This window comes from Chiloscyllium plagiosum, chromosome 31 (genome assembly GCF_004010195.1).
Source record: "Chiloscyllium plagiosum isolate BGI_BamShark_2017 chromosome 31, ASM401019v2, whole genome shotgun sequence".
NCBI lineage: Eukaryota > Metazoa > Chordata > Chondrichthyes > Orectolobiformes > Hemiscylliidae > Chiloscyllium > Chiloscyllium plagiosum.
Genome location: NC_057740.1, coordinates 15,054,540 through 15,078,334, shown reverse-complemented (window position 1 = coordinate 15,078,334; position 23,795 = coordinate 15,054,540). Strand labels below are relative to the sequence as shown.

At 41.6% G+C, this 23,795-nt stretch overlaps 1 long non-coding RNA gene across 1 annotated transcript in view; it reads left to right on the top strand.

Annotated features, from left to right (window-relative positions):
• The window catches only part of LOC122565123, a 29,992-nt gene extending 8,181 nt beyond the window's left edge, over positions 1 to 21,811 (top strand). The window contains exon 3 of the long non-coding RNA XR_006316092.1: positions 21,704 to 21,811. This is a non-coding gene — a long non-coding RNA (uncharacterized LOC122565123). The remainder of the gene's footprint in view (positions 1 to 21,703) is intronic.
• The last annotated feature ends 1,984 nt before the right edge of the window (positions 21,812 to 23,795 follow it).

The window sequence follows — 23,795 nt, the reverse complement described above, 5'->3', positions numbered from 1 at the left end:
AAAAACTCAATCAAGTTTGTGAGACATGATGTCCCATGCACAAAGCCATGTTGACTATCCCTTATCAGACCTTGCCTTTCCAAATATATGTACATCCTGTTCCTCAGGATTCCCTCCATCAACTTGCCCACCACTGACGTCAGGCTCACTGGTCTATAGTTCCCTGGCTTGTCCTTACCACCCTTCTTAAACAGTGGCACCATGTTTGCCAACCTCCAGTCTTCCGGCACCTCACTTGTGACTATCGATGATACAAATACCTCAGCAAGGGGCCCAGCAATCACTCCTCTAGCTTCCCACAGAGTTCTGGGGTACACCTGATCAGACCTTGGGGATTTATCCACTTTTATGAGTTTCAAGACATCCAGCACTTCCTCCTCTGTAATATGGACATTTTTCAAGATGTCACCATCTATTTCCCTCCATTCCCTACTAGTTTTTTTATTGTTTTAAGTCTTCAGTAGTCTTGTTGGGAATTTGGAATAGTGGGAATGGAGGTTAGGGCAGTTGAATATTCCACCTGCAGAATGTGTGAGCTAAGGGTCACCAGTAGTGTCCCTGCTGACTGCATCTGTGGGAAGTGCACCCAACTCCAGCTCCTCAAAATCCACGTTAGGGAACTGAAGGAACTTCAGATCATTTGGGAGGCAGGAGGGGTTATCGAGAAGAGTTACAGGGAGGTAATCACGCCTCAGGTAAAAGAAGTTAGTTGGGTTACTGTCAGGAAAGGGAACCGGCAGGCAGTGCAGGGATCCATGTGGCTGCTCCCCTCAACAATAAGTATACTGTTTTGGAAACAGTTAGGGGGGACAACCTACCAGGGGTAAGCTGTTGCTCAGAAGGGACGGGGGAAGAGAAGCAGAGCATTAGTTATTGAGGACTCCATAGATGGTGGAGACAGATAGGAGGTTCTGTAGGAATGACTCATGGTTGGTGTGCTGCCTCCCAGGTGCCAGGCTTTGTGATGTCTCTGATCGTGTTTTCAGGATCCTTGAGGGGGAGGGGGAGCAGCCCCATGTCGTGGTCCACATAGGCACCAACGACATAGGTCGGAAGAGAGATGGGGATTTAAGGCAGAAATTCAGGGAGCTAGAATGAAAGCTTAGAGCTAGGACGAACAGAGTTGTTATCTCTGGCTTGTTGCCCATGCCACGTGCTAGTGAGGCGAGGAATAGGGAGAGAGGAGTTGAACACATGGCTAGAAGGATGGTGCAGGAGGGAGGATTTTGGATTTCTGGATAATTGGGGCTCTTTCTGGGCTAGGTTGGACCTCTACAAGCAGGATGGTCTTCACCTGAACCAGAGGGGTACCAATATGCTGGGGGGAAGATTTGCTAATGCTCTTTGGGTGGGTTTAAACTAATTTAGCAGGGGGATTGGAAACGAAATTGTAGTTTGAGTATACAGGAGGATGAGAGTAGTGAAGTCAGAACTAAGATTTCAAGATCGCAAGAAGGCACCAGCAGGCAAGAAGTTGGTTTGAAGTGTGTCTACTTCAATGTCAGGAGCATCTGGAATAAGGTGGGTGAACTGGCAGCATGGGTTGGTACCTGAGATTTCGATGTTGTGGCCATTTTCAGAGGCATGGATAGAGCAGGGGCAGGAATGGTTATTGCAAGTTCCGGGATTTAGATGTTTTTCAGTAAGAACACAGAAAATGGTAAAAACGGGTTGGGGGTGGCACTGTTAGTCAAGGGCAATATTACAGTTGCAGAAAAGATGTTTGAGGACTTGTCTACTGAGGTAGTATGGGTAGTATCCTGTGATTAGAAACAGGAAAGAAGTTACTCCGTTGGGAGTTTTCTAGAGGCGTCCAAATAGTTCCAGAGATGTAGAGGATAGGATAGCTAAGATGATCCTCAATAGGAGTGAGAGTAACAGGGTAGTTGTTATGGGGGATCTTTAACTTTCCAAATATTGACTGGGAATGCAATAGTTCAAGTACTTTAGATGGGTCAGTTTTTGTCCAATGTGTGTAAGATGGTTTCCTGATACAGTATGTAGACAGGCCAACAAGGGACAATACCACATTAGATTTGGTACTGGGTAATGAACTCAGCCAGGTGTTAGATTTGGAGGTAGGTGAGTACTTTGGTGATAGTGATGGAAAGGGATAGGTTTATAACTCAGGGCAAAAGTTATAGCCAGGGAAAAGCAATTACAATGCCAATAGGCAAGATTTAGGATACATAGGATGGGGAAGGAAACTGCAGGGGATGGGCACACTTGAAATGTGGAGCTGACTCAAGGACCAGTTACTGTGGGTCCTTGATAAGTATGTACCGGTCAGGCAGGGAGGAAGTTGTCAAGCACTGAATCCGTAATTTACTAAGGAAATTGAATCTCTTGTGAAGAGGAAGAAGAAGGCTTATGTTAGGATGAGATGTGATGACTCAGTTATTGTATTTGAGAATTACAAGTTAGCCAGGAAAGACCTAAAGAAAGAGCTAAGAAGAACCAGGAAGGAACATGAGAAGTCATTGGCAGATAGGATTAAGGAAAACCCTAAGGCTTTTTATTGGTATATCAGGAATAAAAGAATGACCAGAGTAAGATTAGGCCAATCAAGCATAGTAGTGGGAAGTTGTGCATGGAGTCAGAGGAGATAGGGGAAGTGCTAAATGAATACTTTTCGTCAGCGTTCACATTAGAAAATGACAATGTGGTCAAGGAGAATACTGAGATACATGCTACTAGACTAGATGGGATTGAGATGCATAAAGAGGAAGTGTTAGAAATTCTGCAAAGTGTAAAAATAGATAAGTCCCCTGGGCCCCTTGGGATTTATCCTAGAATTCTCTGGGAAGCCAGGGAGGAGATTGCCGAGCCTTTGGCTTTGATCGTATGACATCATTGTCTGCAGGAATAGTGCCAGAAGACTGGAGGATAGCAAATGTTGTCCCCTTGTTCAAGAAAGGAAGTAGAGACAACCTGGAAGCTATAGACCAGTGAACCTTATTTCAGTGTGGGTAAAATGTTGGAAAGGGTTATAAGAGATAGGATTTATAATAATCTAGAAAGGAATAAGTTGATTAGGGATAGTCAACATGGTTTTGTGAAGGGTGGGTCATGCCTCACAAACCTTATTGAGTTCTTTGAGAAGGTGACCAAACAGGTGGATGAGGGTAAAGCAGTTGATGTGGTGTATATGGATTTCAGTAAGGCGTTTGATAAGGTTCCCCACAGTAGGCTATTGTACAAAATACGGAGGCATGGGATTTAGCGGTTTGGATCAGAAATTGGCTAGCTGAAAGAAGACAGAGAGTGGTAGTTGATGGGAAATATTCATCCTAACGTTCAGTTACTAGTGGGGTACCGCAAGGATCTGTTTTGGGTCCACTGTTGCATTTTTATAAATGACTGGATGAGGGTATAGAAGGATGGGTTAGTAGATTTGCGGATGACACTAAGGTCGGTAGAGTTGTGGATAGTGACGAAGGATGTTGTAGGTTACAGAGGGACATAGATAAGCTGCAGAGCTGGGCTGAGAGGTGGCAAATGGAGTTTACTGCAGAAAAGCAATTCACTTTGGAAGGAGTAACTGGAATGCAGAGTACTGGGCTAATGGTAAGATTCTTGGTAGTGTCGATGAGCAGACAAATCTCAGTGTCCATGTGCATAGATCCTTGAGAGTTGCCACCCAGGTCGATTGGGTTGTTAAGAAGGCCTATGGTGTGTTAATTTTATTGGTAGAGGGATTGAGTTTCGGAACCATGAGATCATGCTGCAGCAGTACAAAACTCTGGTGTGGCCACATTTGGAGTATTGCATAAGTTCTGGTCACCGCATTATCAGAAGGATTTGGTTTTAAATGGTCATTGGATAGGCAAATGGGCAAGAATAGAATAGTGTAGATTAGATGGGCTTCAGATTGGTTCCACAGGTCGACGCAATATCGAAGGCCAAAGGGCCTGTACTGCGCTGTAATGTTCTATGTTCTATTCTATATCTTCCATGTGCAGAACTGGTTTGAAGGGATGAATGGCCTACTTCTGCTCCTAATTCATACATCATATACTTGGCCTCAGTTTAAATATAACATACTCCAATCATGTTAATCAAACTATTGAGTCTATCATTTTAAGGAAGCAGCTCACCAACACCTTAAGAGTGATTAGGGATGGGCAATAAATGCTGGCCAGCGACGCCCACATTCCATGTTAATTTGTAAAAAAAAGATGAAACACAATAGAACCTAGAATCTACCGTCAGTGACAATATAAAAGATCAAAGAGAAGAATAGAAATTGAAGTAAACGATATTGTAAAGTAACTAAAACAGATCATATCACAATCTATGCTTAAATCACAAGACCATATTCTCTTTACATTTGCTGTCAGGGGACAATTTAGAGACAGGAATTTTCACTAATACCAGAAATCTGACAAAAACACATTTCTCGAAAACCAGGCCAATTCGTATCTGACGGAAAAATGGTTTCATGTTTCAGGCAGGATTTTTTTGTACAGGAGTCCTAAAAAAAAGGTCAACTTTGATGACCAGCATGGCATCAGAATTTTACAGTGCAAGGAGACAGCCATTCAAGGAGTTACACAAAAGGAATAATAGTCTCAGGATTGCATTTTGTGCATCACGGACTGGACAATTTACAGAAATGAAGATTAGGAAAAACAATGTGTGGCCGTAGAAAATATCTGGAAGGATTGATACTGCTTGCACTATTGAACCAAGCTCTGGAGCAAGTGAAGGTTGTACGGAAGTAACAATCATCACTCAAACTGAAGCTGCTCCAAACTCCCCAAGAGACAACCAACAGGAGAAGCTGATACACCACGGTCGAGGGTGACCAGGTTTAGAAGTAAAGATGATGTCTGATTAGAATAGAGTAGAATCCTGCCACTCTGCAAACAAGCCCTTCGGCCCAACAAGTCCACATCAACCCTCCGAAGAGTGACTCACCCAGACCCATTCCTCTACATTTTTACCCCAGACTAATGCACCAAACCTACACATTCCTGAACACTATGGGCAATTTACAATGGCCAATTCACCCTAACCTGCACATCTTTGGACTGTGGGAGGAATCCGGAGCACCCAGAGGAAACCCAGATAGACACGGGGAGAATGTTCAAACTCCACACAGTCATCCAAGGTGGGAATCAAACCTTGGCGTAATGAGATATCTGTGCTAGCCACTGAGCTGATTAATAATGCTTTTTGAGTAAAAGACATAAGTTAAGTGTAAATGGGATAAGAGTAAACAGATAAGCAATTAGTTGTACAGGATATATATTCACATAATATTTGCACATTCTTCCCTTGTCTACCCAGTTTCGTCCCACAGTCCAAAGATGTGCAGGCTAAGTAGATTGGTCATGGGTGGCACAGTGGCTCAGTGGTTAGCACTGCTGTCTCACAGTGTTAGGGACCCAGGTTCAATTCCGCCTCGGGCAACTGTCTGTGTGAGTTTGCACATTCTCCCCGTGTCTGCGTGGGTTTCTTCTGGGTGGTCCGGTTTCCTCCCACAGTCCAAAGATGTGCAGGTTAGGTGAGTTAGCTGTGCTAAATTGCCTGTAGTACTAGGTGTATTTGTTAGGGGTAAATGTAGGGGAATGGGACTGGGTGGGTTGCTCTTTGGACAGTCAGTGTGGACTTGTTGGGCTGAAGGGCCTGTTTCCACACTGTCAGTAATCTAATCTAAGTTGCCTACAGTGTCCAGGGGAGTGCAGGCTAGGTGGATTAGTTATTGGAAATGCAGACTTACAGGGATAGAGTAGAGCAGATGGGTCTAGATGGTATGATGTTTGGATGGTCAGCATGGACTCAATGGGCCAAATAGCCTGCTTCCACACTGTAGGGATTCTATGATTCTAATAGAATTGGCATTATTCATGTCAGAGATACTTGCTGTTATTGCTTCTGCATTTATTGCCCTAGTGGTCTCTATATGCACAGGCATTTTTTTCAAAGGCAGTTTCACTGTAAAATGGTCATTCTTTCCTCTCTTGCTGCAGACTTTCCAAAATCTGGACAAAGCTGTCTCATGTGCAATGTGTGTTTTTGTTTCACACTCATGAGCTTTTTAAGAGCTCTTTGTTATTAACCCAAAGCTTGCGTCCATTGTGCCTTGTGTTTCCTTTGCTTTAAATATCAGTCTTATTCTGTCATTTCAACTCACTGATAACTGTGAGTTGCTCACTTAATCTTTCAGCCACATGACAAATTTTGTCACTGTTCGACCAGTCCCTCAACAGAGCCATCTTGGAATCTTTAATTCCAAACATGAACAAGACTTTGAGCATTTCTCTGGTGTTCCAATATGGAACTTGTACATTTGAGCTTGTTTTCGCCGTGCTGGATCAGACTGGTCTTCTGTTTCACTTGGTTCACTTGAACTCATCTCTCCTATGGCTCAGTCTGTCCACACAGAGTGGACCTCACACACTTTTCCCCCTATCACTGAAGAAATTGGTCGCTCTGTAGTCATTATGCTCTGTTGCTCAAGGGTTGTGTTTTCAGGCCCATTTGAATCTCATTCACAGCTACACAACATTCATGTCACAGATTTCGAGCACCTGAGGTGGTGATAGAGCACTTCCCTTCAGCTACACATTTCAGTTTTTATGCGACTTTAGAAGCTTTTACTGTAGCATTGGGTGCTCCAGGTCTCTTTCTGCTTTATTAGATCACACTCACCAAATGAGACAGCCAAAGAATAAAAACAAGACCCAGAAGGGCAGATGACAGATCCCGCAATGTTGATTCAGACAGTACTTTGCTGAAAAAACAAAAATTGCTGTAAAAGCTCATTAGGTCTGGCAGCATCTATGGAGAGAAATCAGAGTTAATGTTTCGGTTGACCCAAAACGTTAACACTGATTTCTCTCCACAGATGTTGCCAAACCTGCTGAGCTTTTTCAGCAATTTCTAGTTTTTGTTTCTGATCTACAGCATCCATAATTCTTTCGTTTTTTATTTCCTGCTTTGTTATGTTTAGTATGCACATCGCATTACACTGTTAGTCATATGACAGGTGACTGACACATTGAACAACACTATTCTAGTGGACCATTAGAGAGTGAGTCGAGTTTATCAGAGGGCAGACAGTTCTGGATAAAGATAGAGGCCGGATGCAAAGGTTTCTTCACTGTTTAGGAATTTAACATTGAGATTGGATTCTTGCATTCAACCACTCTCAACAGCTTTCTAATTCAAATTTTTAATAACATGTATCAATAATTTATGAGATGTTTCATACAAGTGATTGCCACAATATTATCACAGAAATGCAACAGGTAAATGATTGGCTTGCACAAATGGCTGAACAGAAACCCTTGACAAACCTATTTCACTTTATCTCGAGGAGAATTGCCATTGCTATCCCTTGTCAGTGTGCATTACCAAGGTTACATGAGACAAACTCCTTGACATCCCTGTGCAGAATACAGATCTCAGTGTCAAATAATCTGCTTTCCTTTTACTCTCTAGCCCAAGGGATATTAGTGATTCGCTATTTATATGAAATTGCTTGATATTCATGACTAATTCCAAAACTACTGCAACCCTCATAATTTATTGAATGCCTTGTTTACTCCAATCTTTGTGGAGCAGATGAATAATGCATTTTATTATTTGTTTCCCTCCCATATTCTCCCTAAAGTTGCTGATGCAGCCACATCTCTCTAGTTAGTTCCTCGCTCAAGTGACCATTCTTCATACATCAGTCTCAACAGTGAGAGTCAGTGAGATCACCCAATCATTTCCTCACCCATCTACAACACTTTGTTTTCCAGCATGGATCGCTGTACTGTGGGTAAGAGTTGGAACCACAGCCTACATCTCTTCACTCTAATCTAGGAGGGAAGGCCGATTGCAGTGGCCCCCTCAGCAAGAGCCCAGGGATAGAATCTGAGAGCTTTACTGGTCTGTTTAGGTCTCTCTTAAACTTGACGGTGACGTTAACAAATGAGCACCCAGAATCCAACAGAAATCACTTGCAATTGCATGATCCATTATTACCCTCTTCGTGGAATTAAAGCAAAGAGAATTAATTGCTCAAAAATGACTCTGCTCTGGAGGGGTTCTCCCAACATCTGTCAGTGTTGCTGTTGTGATTTCTGTTGTTTCTCCTTGTACAGGGTTTGGGTGATGCAGAGTTCTGCATTCATGCTAAAAGCCCTGCTTTACAAAGTTGAAGTACTTGAGTTAATACGTTTTTTAAATGTCTGCTTGGTTCAATAGATAATATTCACCTCTTGAGTTGGGAAAGTACTAAGCCTCACTGGTTAATTTTTCCTTCAGTTATGTCCATTAATTTTGCTTTATTGCATATTGCTTGTCTCTGAAACAGTTTGAGAACCCTTTTTGAAACTCAGCTGCTGTATAAATAGATCTTACTTAACCCACAGAAGTATCAAAAGATGATATGCTAGAAGAAGCAATGAGAAACTACAGAGAGACAAAAATGATTATTATTGTCAGCAGTTTGGAGACTGGAGATGAGGGAAAGATGATATCGATTTTCATTGTGTCCAATCCTGGAATATGGATGTGATACTAGAGGAAATCTCTACACATTGAAGAGCAATACTCAAGTCTTGGACAGATTTTGACTCAATAGAGCATTGACAGTTTATAGAATTAAAATAGAATCCCTACAATGTGGAAATAGGCCATTCAGCCCAACAAGTCCATACAGACTCTTTGAAAACCATCTCACCCCTTTACCCCATATTTCCCTTGGCTAATCTACATAACCTACATATCCCTGGGCACTATGGGCAAAACCCGTACATCTTTGGACCGTGGGAAGGAACTGGAGCACATAGACTGAGACTGGAATTGAACCCTGGTCTCTGGCAATGAGCCACTAACTTTGTTAAGCTTTATATTTTCAGGCAGTGTGTTGAACATTTGTGTAACTTAAAACTCTATATTAGTTATAGCTAAATAGCAGACAGTTCCAAGTTTTGCTGAACACCAGGGCTGACTAATGATTTTGCAGAGTTATTGTAAAGGATACCAAAGTCTGACTGAATGCTGATCCACTTTAGAAGACCTGTAAATCAAAGTGATCTTTATAGCAAAATTGCCACAATTTAATGTTTCACATATTGGGAGTTTGAACTTCATTGTATGCACAATATCCACCTGGATATTTATACAATGTGAGGTCTTCCAATATAAGCCCATTAAATAATTCAATAGTCTTATGAAGGTCAATTTTGGTATCATTTTCATCCATTTCTTTTCAGGAACAGGGTGGTAGGGAGACAAAACAAAACATGATGAGAAAGGATTTAACATTATATAAAACCATGTACTAATTTCCTCAGAGCTGCTCTATTTCTACTAGTATAATTTTACCAGATACTGTTTTGGAAACTTTGTTTATGTGCTTAGATTGAGTTTACGCCTCATCTAGGATTGGTTATGGTAGTGGCAACCTCCGAGGAGGTTCCTGGATATTTCTAAAGAGTAATAAGACAAATCTGCAATCTTTAGCTTTTATAAATTAGAAATTACTTTACTTTGATTAAATATTAAGGACCCAGTAGCTTTAATACACCTTTTCAGGGAAACATAGCAGCACCAAGCAGTACTGGAATTGTTAAGAAAAAAATGAAATCCATTTTTCCTTTTTAATAGATAATGCATCATGTATTTGAAGAGTTTTATTGAAATTCTTTTGGGACTATCTGTGTCTGAAGAATAAAATTCAAGAGCCTGAAAGTTGCTGCTTGTCATGCAAAGGATAGTCAGTAATTATTGTTTATAAAGTCATTGAGTTTACAATTATCTAATGACTCCTAGTAAGCCCATGAACTATCAATGCCAGCTGTTCCAATCTTGATGTACTGTGAATATATAAAGCAGCCAATCTTAAACTAGATTTTCAAGTGCCAGGGGTAATTTTGAATCATTTAGCGACTGTAAATTAACTTTAAAGGAGTGTCCTTGAGTATGTTGTAAAACTGTGGGTTTTTAAACCATTTTCTCTCCTTCTCTCTTGAGAGCACTAACTCTTGGGATATGTTTATACACAGGCATCAGCTGCCTCTAGAAACCTGCCCAAGTGGCCATTCTTTGTGGGTTATACTTGATGGACAAGTTATTCAATTGTGAAGGACATCACACCCAAAGGTTATCCAGTTATCACATATAAATGACAGGAGGTATGGTGGTAAATAAAAAGGTAAGCAATAGGTTAGCATGTGCAGGAGGGTTTAACTACAAGGCAGACTGTGAAAGAAGTGAAAAGGAAGGATAACTCAGGAGACATTAGAGATGTTGGAAATCATGAGGGTAAGAAAACTAGCATTAGGGCACTTTGCCTGAAATTTTGCAGCATTCGTAACAGGGTTGATTAACGGCACAAATCATTGCGAATGAATATGATTTACTAGCCATTATGGAGCCATGGTTACAGGATGGTCATGACTGGGAATTAAATATCCAGGGGTGTCAGACTATCCGGAAGGTCAGACAAAAAGGTAAGGGAGGTGATGTGATATTCAATATCAGAGCGGTGCTGAGAGATGATATAAGTTCTGTAGGAGAATTAGGTTGAATCTATTTGGGTGGAAATTTGAAATTCTAAGAAGAAAAAGTCACTGATAGGCATAGTCTATAGGCCACCAAATAACAACCTCACATTGGGGTGGGCAATAAACAAAGCAATAACTAACGCCTGTAAAACTGGTACGGCAATTATCATGGGGGATTTTAAACTACATGTCAATCGGTCAAACCAACTTGGTCAGGGTAGCCTTGAGGAGGAGTTCATTGAGTGTATCCACGATAGTTTTCTTGGACAGCATGTAATGGAACTGACGAGAGAGCAAGCTATCTTAGATCTGGTCCTGTGAATGACCTCATAGTTAGGGACCCTCTAGGAAGGAGCGATCATGGTGTGTTTGAATTTCGCATACAGATGGAGAGTGTGAAGATAAAATCCAATACCAGAGTCCTATGCTTAAACAAGGGAGACTACAATAGAATGAGGGAGGACTTGGCTAAAGTAGGCTGGAAACAAAGACTTTATGTTGAGATAGTTGACGAGCAGTGGAAGATTTTCAAAACAATTTTTCAAAGTGCTCAGCAAAACTTTAGTCCAAAGAAAAGGAAGGACTGTAAGAAAGGGGGCAATCTGCCGTGGGGTGTCTAAGGAAATAAGGGTGCCTATCAAATTGAAAGAGAAGGCATACAAAGTGGCCAAAAAATGCATGAAACAAGAAGATTGGGAAAACTCTAAAGGTCAACAGAAAGCTTCAAAAAGAGCTATAAAGAAAAGTAAGATAGAACATGAGAAAAACTAGCATAGAATTTAAAGACAGATAGCAAAAGTTTCAATAAATATATAAAACGATAAAGAATGACTAAAGTGAACATTGGTCCTTTACAGGATGAGGAGGGGCAGTTAGTTACAGGATATGATGAAATGGCTGAGGTATTGAATAGGTACTTTGTATCGGTCTTCACAGTGGAGGACACTAATAACATGGCAGTAATTGACAAAGAGACAAAGGTAGGTGAAAACCTGGAAACAATCGTTATTACAGAAGAGGTAAAGTGTTAGGCAAGCTAATGGAGCTAAGGATAGTCAAGTCCCTGCCCCTGGTGGATTGCATTCCAGGTTACTAAAAGAGATGGCAAGAGAAATAGCAAGTGCGTGGATTGTAATTTTCCAAAATTCACTGGACTCTGGGGCAGTCCCAGCAGATTGGAAAACAGCAAATGTGACGCCACTCTTTAAAAAGGAGGGTAGACAAAAGATGGGGAATTATAGACCGGTTACCTTAACCTCTGTAATGGGGGAGATGCTCGAGTCTATTATCAAGAAAGAAATAGCAAGATAGATAGAAATTGTCCCTTTGTGCAGATGCAGCATGGGTTCATGAAAGATAGACCATGCTGAACAAATCTTTTGGAATTCTGTCAAGACATTACGAGCAAGGTGGACAATGGGGACCCAGTGGATGTGGTGTACCTAGATTTCCAAAAGGCCTTCGACAAGGTGCCACACATGAGGCTGCTGCATAAGATAAGGATGCATGGTGTTATGGGTAAAGTATTAACGTGGATAGAGGATTGGTTGACTAACAGGAAACAAAGAATGGGATAAATGAGTGCTATTCTGGCTGGCAATCAGAGACTAGTGGTGTCCCTCAGGGATCAGTGTTGGGGCCACAATTATTTACAATTTATATAGATGATTTGGAGTTGGAGACCACATGTAGTGTGTCACATTTTGCAGATGACACTAAGATGAGTGGCAGAGCAAAGTGTGCAGAGGACTGTGAAACTTTGCAGAGGAGTATTGATATTTTGAATGAGTGTGCAAAGGTGTGGCAGATGGAATACAATTTTAATAAAGGTGAGGTCATCCATTTTGGTACGAATAACAGTAAAAAGGATTATTACTTGAATGGTAAAAAGTTGCAGCATGCTGCAATGCAGAGGGACCTGGGTATCCTTGTGCAGGAATTGCAACAGATTGGTCTGCAGGTACAACAAGTAGGCAGGAAGGCAAATAGAATTTTGTCCTTCATTGCTAAAGGGATTGAGTTTAAAAGCGGGGAGGTTATGTTGCAGCTGTACATGGTGCTGGTGAGGCCACACCTGGAGTACTGTGTGCAGCTTGTGTCTCCTTACTTGAGAAAGGATGTACTGGCACTGGAGGGGGTGCAGAGGAGGTTCACTAGGTTGAATCCAGAGTTGAGCAGGTTGGCTTATGAGGAGAGACTGAGTAGACTGGGATTATATTCATTGGAATTTAGAAGAATGAGGGGGGATCTTAAAGAAACATATATAATTATGAAGGGAATAGATAGAAATAGAGAGGATGTTTCCACTGGCAGATGAAACAAGGACATAGGGGCATAGTCTCAAGATTAGAGGGAGCAGATTTAGGACTGAATTGAGAAAGAACATCTTCACCCAGAGGGCTGTGAATCTATGAAATTCCTTGCTCAGGGAAGTAGTTGACGCTACTTCAGTAAACGTTTTTAAAGCTAAGATAGATTTTTTTGAACAATAAAGGAATTAAGGGATGCAGTGAGACATAGGGAAGTGGATCTGAGACCACAAAACGATCTTATTGAATAGCAGAGCAGGCTCGAAGAGCCAGATGGCCTACTCCTACTCCTAGTTCCTATACATGTACATGTGGCTATGTATAGGTACTATACACACATACACAGCACACATACAGGCACAGACACACTAAGCCAAATATTTCCAAAGCCATCTGATTTCACCTTTGAACTGCTATTTTTGATTATCCATCTCATCATTTGTTGATGGTCTGTCAACTCAGCTCCAGGACATCTCTGTAGGAGATCCTTAGGGTTGAGTCCTAGTCTCAACCACCTTCAGCTGCTTCATCAATTGCCTTCCTCTCATCAGAAGGTCAGAGATGGGGATGTTCACACATGATTGCATAATATTCAGCACCATTTCCGACTCCTCAGATATTGAATCAATCCATGTTCAAATGCAACAAGATCTGGGCAGTATTCAGTCTTAGGCTGACATGTGGCAAATGGGCGGCACGGTGGCACAGTGGTTAGCACTGCTGCCTCACAGCGCCTGAGACCCGGGTTCAGTTCCCGCCTCAGGCGACTGACTGTGTGGAGTTTGCATGTTCTCCCCGTGTCTGCGTGGGTTTCCTCCGGGTCCTCCGGTTTCCTCCCACAGTCCAAAGATGTGCAGGGTCAGGTGAATTGGCCATGCTAAATTGCCCGTAGTGTTAGGTAAGGGGTAAATGTAGGGGTATGGGTGGGTTTCGCTTCGGCGGGTCGGTGTGGACTTGTTGGGCCGAAGGGCCTGTTTCCACATGTAATGTAATCTAAATCTAATGTAATCTAAATGTAATCTAAATCAAATAACATGTACCAGGTGATGACATTCACATAAGAGGCAATCTCACTACCATCCCTTGACATTCAGTGGTAGTACTATTACTGAATTCCCACTTTTTGGGGGTTACCATTGAACAGAAAGTTGAATTGAACTTGCTACAAAAGCAGGTCAGAGGCTAGGTATACTACAGCAAGGAATGCACCTCCTGACACCCCATAGTCTGTCTCCCGTCTACAAGGCACAAGTCAGGAGTGTGATGGAATGCTCCCCACTTGCCTGGATGGGTGGAGCTCCAACAATACTCCAGAAGCTTGGCACCATCCAGGACAAAGCAGCCCATTGGATTGATACCACATCCACAAACATTAATTCCCTCCACCATTGACATTCAGTAGCAGCAGGTGTGTACCATTGACAAGATGCACGACTGAAACTCACCAAAGATTCTTATTCAAAGCTCAAGACCACTTCCATCTAAAAGGACAAGGACAGCTGATACAGGGCAAAATCATCACTGACAAATTCCTCTCCAGTTACTGACCATCTTGATTTGGAAATATATCACCATTCCTTCAGTGTTACTGGGTCAAAATCTTAGAATTCCCTCTCTAAGAGCATTGTGGGTCTATCTACCATTTGTGGACTGTAGCAGTTCACGAAGGCAGGTCACCACTAACTTCCTGAGGGCAACTAGGGATGGGGAATAAATGCTGGCCCAGCCAGTGGCACCCACATCCTATGAGTGATTTAAAAAAATCACTGTAGCCAGAAATGTGACCATGAGTCAACTTTCAACTGAATATATGTAAGACTCATCGAAGAGTTTTTTGAGTTTCATTGTTAATGGTTAGAACTTGAATATCAAGAACATTTTCAATTGTTTAATCCTGTCATTATCTTAATAATATGATCATATTTAGACATCCTGCTCAAAATTGAAGTTTTCACCTACTCTTATTTTCTACTCTTACGCCATGTCTGAGTTTCACCACATTGAAATATCTTAAACTTGCCTTTTTGTTTTTAAGTCTCCCCTTAACCCCTCTCCCAGCTCTGTAATCTCCTCCTCCAGCCCCAAAACCTTTTGAGATCTCAGCGCTAGTCTGATTCTGGTCACTTGTGAATTCCTCATCACAAATGGTCAATTAGTGGCTGCGATTTCAGTCACTTCAGCTACACATTTTGGAATATCCTCCCTACAGCACTATATCTCTCTATTCACTTTCCTCCTTTACAACTGTCCTTAAATTCTACCTCTTTGACCAAGCATTTGATCATCTGACTCAATATCTCCTTATTTGTTTCAGTATCAAATTTTATTTTATTATTATCACATGTAGAGCCTTGGGACATTTTATTTTGTTAAAGGCACTATACAAGTATACATTGTTGTTGATCTGTGCCAATAATTACTTTGAATGTTTTGCTATATTGAAAAGCATTCCATAAATGGTTGATAAGACAATGGATCATAGTGCATTTAATCTCATCAGGGAATATAGGGAGATAGTGTGGAGCATTCACTTTATAAACATCAAATACAGTTAAATTGAAATTTGTTCCATAATTGATGTTAATCAAGTTAGACATTTAATACAAATTATAGAAACAAGATATATTTAGCATTTCAGTGATTGCATCAATAAAGTATATCACTGGAACTTTGATCTGCTCTTTGATTTATATAATATGAAGTGCATTCAGAAATTGCTTATGATAAATTTATTGTACAGATGTAGATTTGTTTCTGGCTGGTTGTGTTTCCCAGAATTTTCTATTTTTGAAATATTAGGGATCAGTGAAAACTGCAAATAATTCTTACAAATCGCTCTGCCATCAAGATTGAGGGCCTTCTGTTGGACAGTCATGGGGCATTTTAAAACAATTGAACTTATGCCATAAAGAACTGTCCAGAATGCAGCACCCATAGTCATGGTAAAAAATCTCAGATAAAACATGGATTCATTTCTTGTCATTCATGACCTGATCAATGTGCAGTACACTTCCAGAGATTCATTAAATACATGTTATCGAACACCAGGTATTATTTACTGAATCTCAAAATATATTTTGAAGATTTTAGTCACTTAAACCACTACTTTAAATATTCACTTCATTCACCACTGATGCAACATGTCTACAGTTTGGTTTTGCTGTTAGATGCCCCATAGCAACTCACCAAAGCTGCCTCGATGGTACTTGCCAAACCCGTAACACCTGGAACAACAAGGGAGCATTGCCACCTTTCAACTTCCCTTTCAACATCCTTACTCGGAAATAGTGGAAATTAAAATTCATTGATTAAAGAGTAATTTCAGGAAAAAAAAGATTTCAATTCAAGGGGCACTGGCACCAACGTGGTTAAAACGCTGAAGAGCTGTTACATGTAATGGGTTTCATTTAAACAATCTGATCTGATTCTTCTGGCACTCCCACCCCATCCTGTCTGTTGTTGCAAGTTCTATTAAGTTTCATCTATGGATACAAGGTGACAATGCCTGTGAAACTAAAATTCCAGTATTGAAAACATCAAAAAAAAAGAAACAATATCAAAAGTGGAGCAGCCTTCAAAACCAAAGACTGATGTAAAGACAATACCAGGTCATGATCCTCAGATAACCATGAAGTAAAATCAATATGAGTATAGATTATAAATAATAAATGTCAGAAAATGCTGGTGCTATAAGTCTCCTAACAATAGTTATAATGTTGGACAGAGCACTAAGTAAGAAGTAACTGGAGATGATAACAAAAAAAAGAACAATTGGAAAAAAAATAATCAAATTGGCAAAGAGAGCCCAGACGATGTGTTCTGAAGAACTCAAAGAATGAATTTTGTTTCTCTCTCCATCGATGCTGTTAGACCTGCTGAGTTTCTTGAATATTCTTTCTGTTCTCAGATTTCCAGCATCTGCAGTATTTTGCCATTATTATGATGAGTTTGTAGAATGGTTTTGCAATAGTATCTTGGAATAATACACTGTGGAACAAATGAGGGATCAAGCGATGTTGGATATAGCATTATATAATGAGGCTGGTTTAATTAATTACCTCATTGTAAGAGACTCTCTTGAGGGTAGAGTGTTGAGATGGATAGACAGCTGGCTGGTAGACGGGAAACAAAGAGAAGGAATAAACAAGTCTTTTTCTGAATGGCAGGCAGTGAATAATGGGGTACCGCAGGGATCAGTGCTTAATCCCCAGCTTTTCACAATATGAATGAATGATTTTGATCAGTGAACTAAATCTAATATCTCCAACATTCCACCTGTACATCCTGCAATCTGCTGTAATGCATTGGCTGCACCCAGTGGAGCCTAGTCTACATTGGAGAAGCCAAATGCAGATGGAGTGACCGCTTTGCACAACACCTCCTGTCCCTGTGCAACCACGACTCTGACCTTCCTGTAGTCGCTCATTTTAACACAGCCTCCTGCTCACATGCCCACATGTCTGTCCTCAGCATACTGCAGTGAGTCACAACGCAACTTGAAGGAACACGGGTATCTTCAAACTAGGCACTTTACAACCTTTTGGACTTAATGTTGAGTTCAACACCTTCAGGTTGTGAATTTATTCCCTTTTCCTCCCTTTCTTTTAGCTTTATTTTTTGCATTCTCTGGCCATGTTCTCTTTCCCCTCCCCCTACCCCAGTTTGGCAGTTGGACACACCATTGTTCTGTCATTCTCATATTCCGATCACTTAATCTGCGCTATCAACACTGTTCCTTCCTTAGTACTGTACCTCCACACTATTGCATAAATGCTCACTCCTCCACACTACACATCAGCTCTGAGGAAGAGCTTTCTAGACTCAAAAAGTTAGCTCACTGTCTTCTCTCCATAGATGCTGCTTGACCTGCTGTGATTTTCAGCACTTTTTATTCAATATATATCTCCAAATTTGCAGATGACACAAAGCTGGTTGTGAAGGTGAACTGGGAGGAGGATACAGAGACACTTTGGTTTGATTTGGACAAGTTGATTGAATGAGCACATGCATGGCAGTTGCAGTTTTAGATGGATAAATGTGAGGTTATCTGCTTTAGTAGCAAAAACAGGAAGGCAGATAAAGAACATACAACATAGAACAGCCCTTTGGCCCTCGATGTTGTGCTGACCTTTTATCCTACTCTAAGATCAGACTAACCTGCACACCCAACATTGTACCATCTTCCATGTGCCTACCCAAGAGTCACTTAAATGTCCCTAATGTATCTGACTCTACTCACTGCTGGCAGTTCATTCGACACACCCACCACTCTCTGTGTAAAGAACCTACCTCTGACATTTCCCCTAAAACTTCCTCCAATCACCTTAAAATTATGTCCCCTCATGATAGACATTTCCACCATGGGAAAATATCTCTGGCTATCCACTCTATCTGAGCCTCTCATCATCTTGTACACCTCTATCAAATCACTTCTCATCCTTCTTCACTACAATGAGAAAAGCCCTAGCTCCCTCAACCTTTCTTCACAGGATATGCCCTCCAGTCCAAGCATATTCCGATTTGCACCCTCTCTAAAGCTTCTGCATCTTTCCTATAATGAGATGACCAGAACTGAGCACAATATTCCAAGTGTGGACTAACCAGGGATCTAAAGGGCTGCAGTGTAATCTCACAGCTCTTAAACTCAATCCCTCTGCTAATGAAAGCCAACACACCCTACGCCTTCTTAACAACCCTATCAGCTGGGTGGCAACCTAGAGGGATCTATGGACATGGATCCCAAGATCCCTCTGTTCCTCCACACTGCCAAGAATCCTACAGTTAACCTTGTATTCTGCATTCAAATTCGACCTTCACATTTTTCCAGGTTGAACTCTGACTGCCACATACCAGCCCAGTTCTGCATCCTGTCAATGTCCCATTATAACCTACAACAGCCCTCCACACTATCCACAACTCCACCAACCTTCATGTCATCGGCAAACATACTAACCCATCCTTCCAATTCCTCATCTAAGTCATTTATAAAAATCACAAAGAGCGGACGTCCCAGAATGGTTATAACTTGAGAGAGGAGAATGTGCAGCAGGTTGTCCCTCAGGGTGAGATAATTTGAGTACAGGAGCAGGGATGTCCTCCTGGAATTATACAGGGTCTTAGTGAGGCCACACCTGCAATATTGCAAAAAAGCACAAAGAACTGCAGATGCTGGAAATCAGAACCAAAATCAGAAATTGCTAGAAAATCTCAGCAGGCCTGAAAGTATGTGTGGAGAGAAAGCAGAGTTAATATTTTGTGTTCAGTGACCCTTCTTCAGAACTCTTACTGAACTATTTTCTGAGTTCATCTGCCTTACCTGTAAAGTAAGCTATTTTGTTCCTGCCTGCCCTGTTGGTTTGACTTATTCCTTTTCCCAACTAAGGACTTGTACAATTAATGATAAGATCCTGGGGAGTTTTGCTAAACAAATAGACCTTGGAATGCACGTTCATAATTCCTTGAAAATGGAGTCATAGGTAGATAGGATAGTGAAGAAGGCTTTTGGTATGCTTGCCTTTATCGATCAGTGCATTGATTATAGTCATTGCACTGCATGCAATTCTGATCTCTCTACTGTAGAAAGGATGTTGTGAAACTTGAAAGGGTTCAGAAAAGATTTACATAGATGACACCAGGATTGGAGGGTTTGAGCTACATGGAGAGGCTGAATCGGCTGGGGCTGTTTCCCTGGAGCGTCGGAGGCTAAGGGGTGGCTTTATAGAAGTCTATAAAATCACAAGGGGCATGGATGGAGTACATAGACAAGATCTTTTCCCCAAAATGGCGCAGTCCAAAACTAAAGAGCATAGGTTTAGGGTGAGAGGGAAAGATTTGAAAGGCACCTAAGGGGCATCTTTGTCATGCAGAGGGTGGTGTATGTATGGAATGAGCTGCCAGAGGTGGAGCCTGATACAATTACAACATTTAAAAGGCAACTGGATGGGTACATAAATAAGAAGGGTTTAGAGGGATATGAGCCAAATGCTGGCAAATGGGACTAGATTAGGTTAGGATATCTGGTCGACATGAACGAGTTGACTAAAGGGTTTGTTTTGATGCTATACATCTCTATGACTCTATGATATAAGAGAAAATTGGGAACAGGCTATTAAGTTGACTAATCAGTCATGATCATATTGAATGGTGGAGAATGCTTGAAGGGCTGAATGGCCTGTGTTGCTCCAATTTTCTATGCCTCTGTGTTTCTAAGAAGTGAGCACATTACAATTGAATTTGATATTAATTTTGACAGCAATGGATACCACTCCCTGGCAACAGCTCACCAAGCCAGTCCAAACTCTTGGATATTTCCCCTGAGTCCAATCCTGTTGGGTTGCCTCAGGCAAATATTGTTTGTGAGATTTTTAACTCTCACGCTACCAGTTGTACTGCAATCTTAATGCTTACAGGCATATTCTGAGCCTTTCACGCCTTCCTCCAAATAGATCTAATTGACCTCTGAATTTTCCCAGCTCCCCCAGATTAATCTAAACTTGAATCTTGACTCCAACTCTTAGCTGCTTACCAATTCCTATAAACTCTTCCAAAGTTCTGATAACACAGAGCTACCAAACTACTGTTGAGCCCTCTTGTAGCCTCCTACATAGAATCTGTATAGTTCAGTTGCCTTCCCCCAGTACAGCTAACTGCAGCACTCCTGTGCATGCAACATGATGTCTACGTCTCTCACACCCTCACTCACCACCTGTAACCTTTAAACTCCTCGTCGGCAACTCCCAAGCTATCCTGAGTGACTGATTGTAAACCTTGTAACAAGTCCCTCCCAACTGCTGGGGAGACAATTCTATTATCGGAGTCCCATATTTCTCTGGGACCTACTTCGCTGTGATTGTTCAAAGTCTAGCATTATTCAACAAATGGGAAGCAATGACTCAGTATTCACACCTTGTCCCCCACTGTCATTCCATCAGTGTAAAACTTCTTTGATATCTCAACACCCAAAATTTCATAAAAACTAATCACCTACACTTAATCTTCCATATTGGAATTGAAGATGCAGGTCGCTATTACGTCCATTTTATTTTTGCAAATGCTTCATACGTTCAGATAAAGAGACTTTATCTTCATTTTGACTATTATTCCTTATTATCAAACTCCTTGTCACTTTATATCCTGTTTTGACTGTGCTTCCTAATCTAGTTCTGAATGTCCCATGAATTGAAATCCCTTCTTCCACATAACTCTTTGAACTACACATTTAATTTTCTAATCTGCTTCATTGATGTCAATTGGAATATAGAGCAGGTAACAATCCAGAGATGAAAATAGAAATTGCTGGAAAAGCTCAGTGGGTCTGGCAGCATCTGTGGTGAGAAATCAGAGTTAACACGTTAGTTCTGAGGAAGGGTCATTCAACATGTAATTTTAACTCTGATTTCTCTCCACAGATGCTGCCAGACTTGCTGAGCTTTTACCACAATTTCTGTTTTTGTTTCTGGCTTATAGCATCTGCTGTTCTTTTGGTTTTTACAATCCAGAGATGACTACCTTTGATGTCCTTGTGTTCTCATTTCGAACCTAACTCTTCAAATACTCACAGCAGAGCACCATTCCTAGTTCTACATATATTGGTGGTTCCTGTGAAGCCTTGAAACATGTAACTGCCTCCTTCCACTCCACATTGGTCTCCAGCCAGAGGAGATATCCTTAATCCTAGTACTGGGTAGGCAACATAACCTATGGAATTCTTAGTCACAGCTATAGAGTACAATTTCCAGTCTCCTGGCTATACTGTTACCTATCACTACCTTGTTCCTTGTAACTCCTCCATCAATAACCCCCCTCCCATCCATAGATGAAAGGCATGTTGCACCACAATGTCATTGTCAATTTGATTATCAGTTAGTCCTCTTTCTCAATTAACAGATTGTACCATCACAACACAAACACTGAGACGCCATCTCCCTATCCAACACTCATGCCCGGAACATCTGGATAACAAGGACACCTTGTTTGCTACCGGTGCAACGAGACAGTGAGGCGAGGAAGAGTCAGTGTGTGCAGCTTAACACGTGACTGCGAGGCTGGTGCAGGAGGGAGGGCTTCAGATATTTAGACCATTGGGATGCCTTCTGGGGAAGGTGGGACATATACATGAAGGATGGGTTGCACCTGAACTGGAGGGGCACAAATGTCCTAGATGGGAGATTTGCTCATGTGGTTCTGGAGGGTTTAAACTAGTATGGCAGGGGGGTGGGAACCAGAGCTACACATCTGAGTGGGGAATAGTTGTGTATGGGGCAGTGACAGGATATAGGAATCCACTGGGAAGGTTTTTCATGTGATGAGATATAGGAATCCACTGGGAAGGTTTTTCATGTGATGAAACAAAGGGATTGGTTAAAGTGTGTCTGCTTTAACAAAGGAGTGTCAGAAATCAGAGCGATTAACTCAGAGCATGGATCAGTACTTGGGACTATGATGTTGTGGCCATAACAGAGAAGTGGGTTTCACAGGGGCAGGAATGGTTGCTAGATGTTCCAGAGTTTAGAACAATTAAAAAGAACAGGGAGGGTGGAAAAAGAGGAGGTGGTGTAGCATTGCTAATTAGAGAGCGCATGACAGCTACAGAAACAAAGGTTGTCGAGGAAGGTTTGTCTACTGAGTCACTGTAGGTAGACGTTAGGAGCAGCAACCTCATTGGGATTTTCTACAGACCCCCTAATAGCAGCGGGGAGATCAAAGAACTCGTAGGCCAGCAGTTTGGAAAAATGCAGATGTAGCAGCGTTGTTGTAAGGGTGACTTCAAATTTCCCAATATTGACTGGAACCTCCTTAGTGCAGATGGTTTGAATGGAGCCGTTTTTGTCAGGTATATTCAGGAGGGTTTCCTTACTCAGCAGATAGGCTGATGAGGGGAGAGGCCATTTTGTATTTGCTGCTTGGCAATGAGCCAGAACAAGTGTCAGTTCTCGCAGTAGGAGAACACTTTGGTGACAGTAACCATGACTGTCTCACATTTACCATAGCTATGGGGATGGAAAGGAGCAGTTACCATAGGAAGATATTTAATTGGGGAAAAGGAAATTATGGCGCTATCGGCCAGGAGTTGAGAAGTACAGATTGGGAGCAATTGTTCTACAGAAAGGGCAAAACAGACATATGTAAAGACTGTTTAAGGAGCAGTTGTCATGAGTGATGCATACATTTGTTTGTCTGAGACAGGCAAGAAGGGGTAAGATTAAGAAGCCTTGGATGACAAGAACAGAGGAGCTTCTCGTCAAAAGGAAGAAGGCAGCTTATGTGAAGTGGAGGATGCAAAGGTCTAGCACAGCTTTAAAGGATTACACGCTTGCTAGAAAGGAGCTCACAAATGGACTGAGGAGAACCAGGAAGGGGCACGAGAAAGGCTTGGCAAGAAGGATTAGGTAGAACCCAAAGGCATTTTACTCACATATGAGGAATAAGAGAATGTTCAGGGAGAAGGTAGGGCCAGTCTGGAATAGCGGAGGGAACTTGTGCGTGGAGTCTGAGCAGATAGGGGAAGCCCTAAATGAGTTTTTTCGCTTCAGTTTTCACTAAGGAAAGGGACCTTGTTCTGAATGAGAACTTTGAGGAGCTGGGAAATAGGCTTGAACAGATCAAGATTGGTGAAGTTGATGTGCTGGAAATTTTGGCAAACATTAAGATTGATAAGTCCCCAGGGCTAGATCAGATTTATCCCAGGCTGCTCCGGGAAGCAAGAAAGGAGGTTGCTCAACCACTGGCGAAGATCTTTGCTTCCTCACTCTCCCCGGGAGTCGTACTAGAGGATTGGAGGGAGGCAAATGTTGTTCCTCTTTTCAAGAAGGATAATAGGGAAATCTCTGGTAATTATAGACCAGTCACTTTTACGTCTGTAGTCAACAAGGTTTTGGACAGAATTCTGAGGGATAGGATTTATGACTATTTGGAAAAGCATAGCATGAGTAAAGGCAGTCAGCATGGTTTTGTGAGGGGCTGGTCATGCCTCACAAAT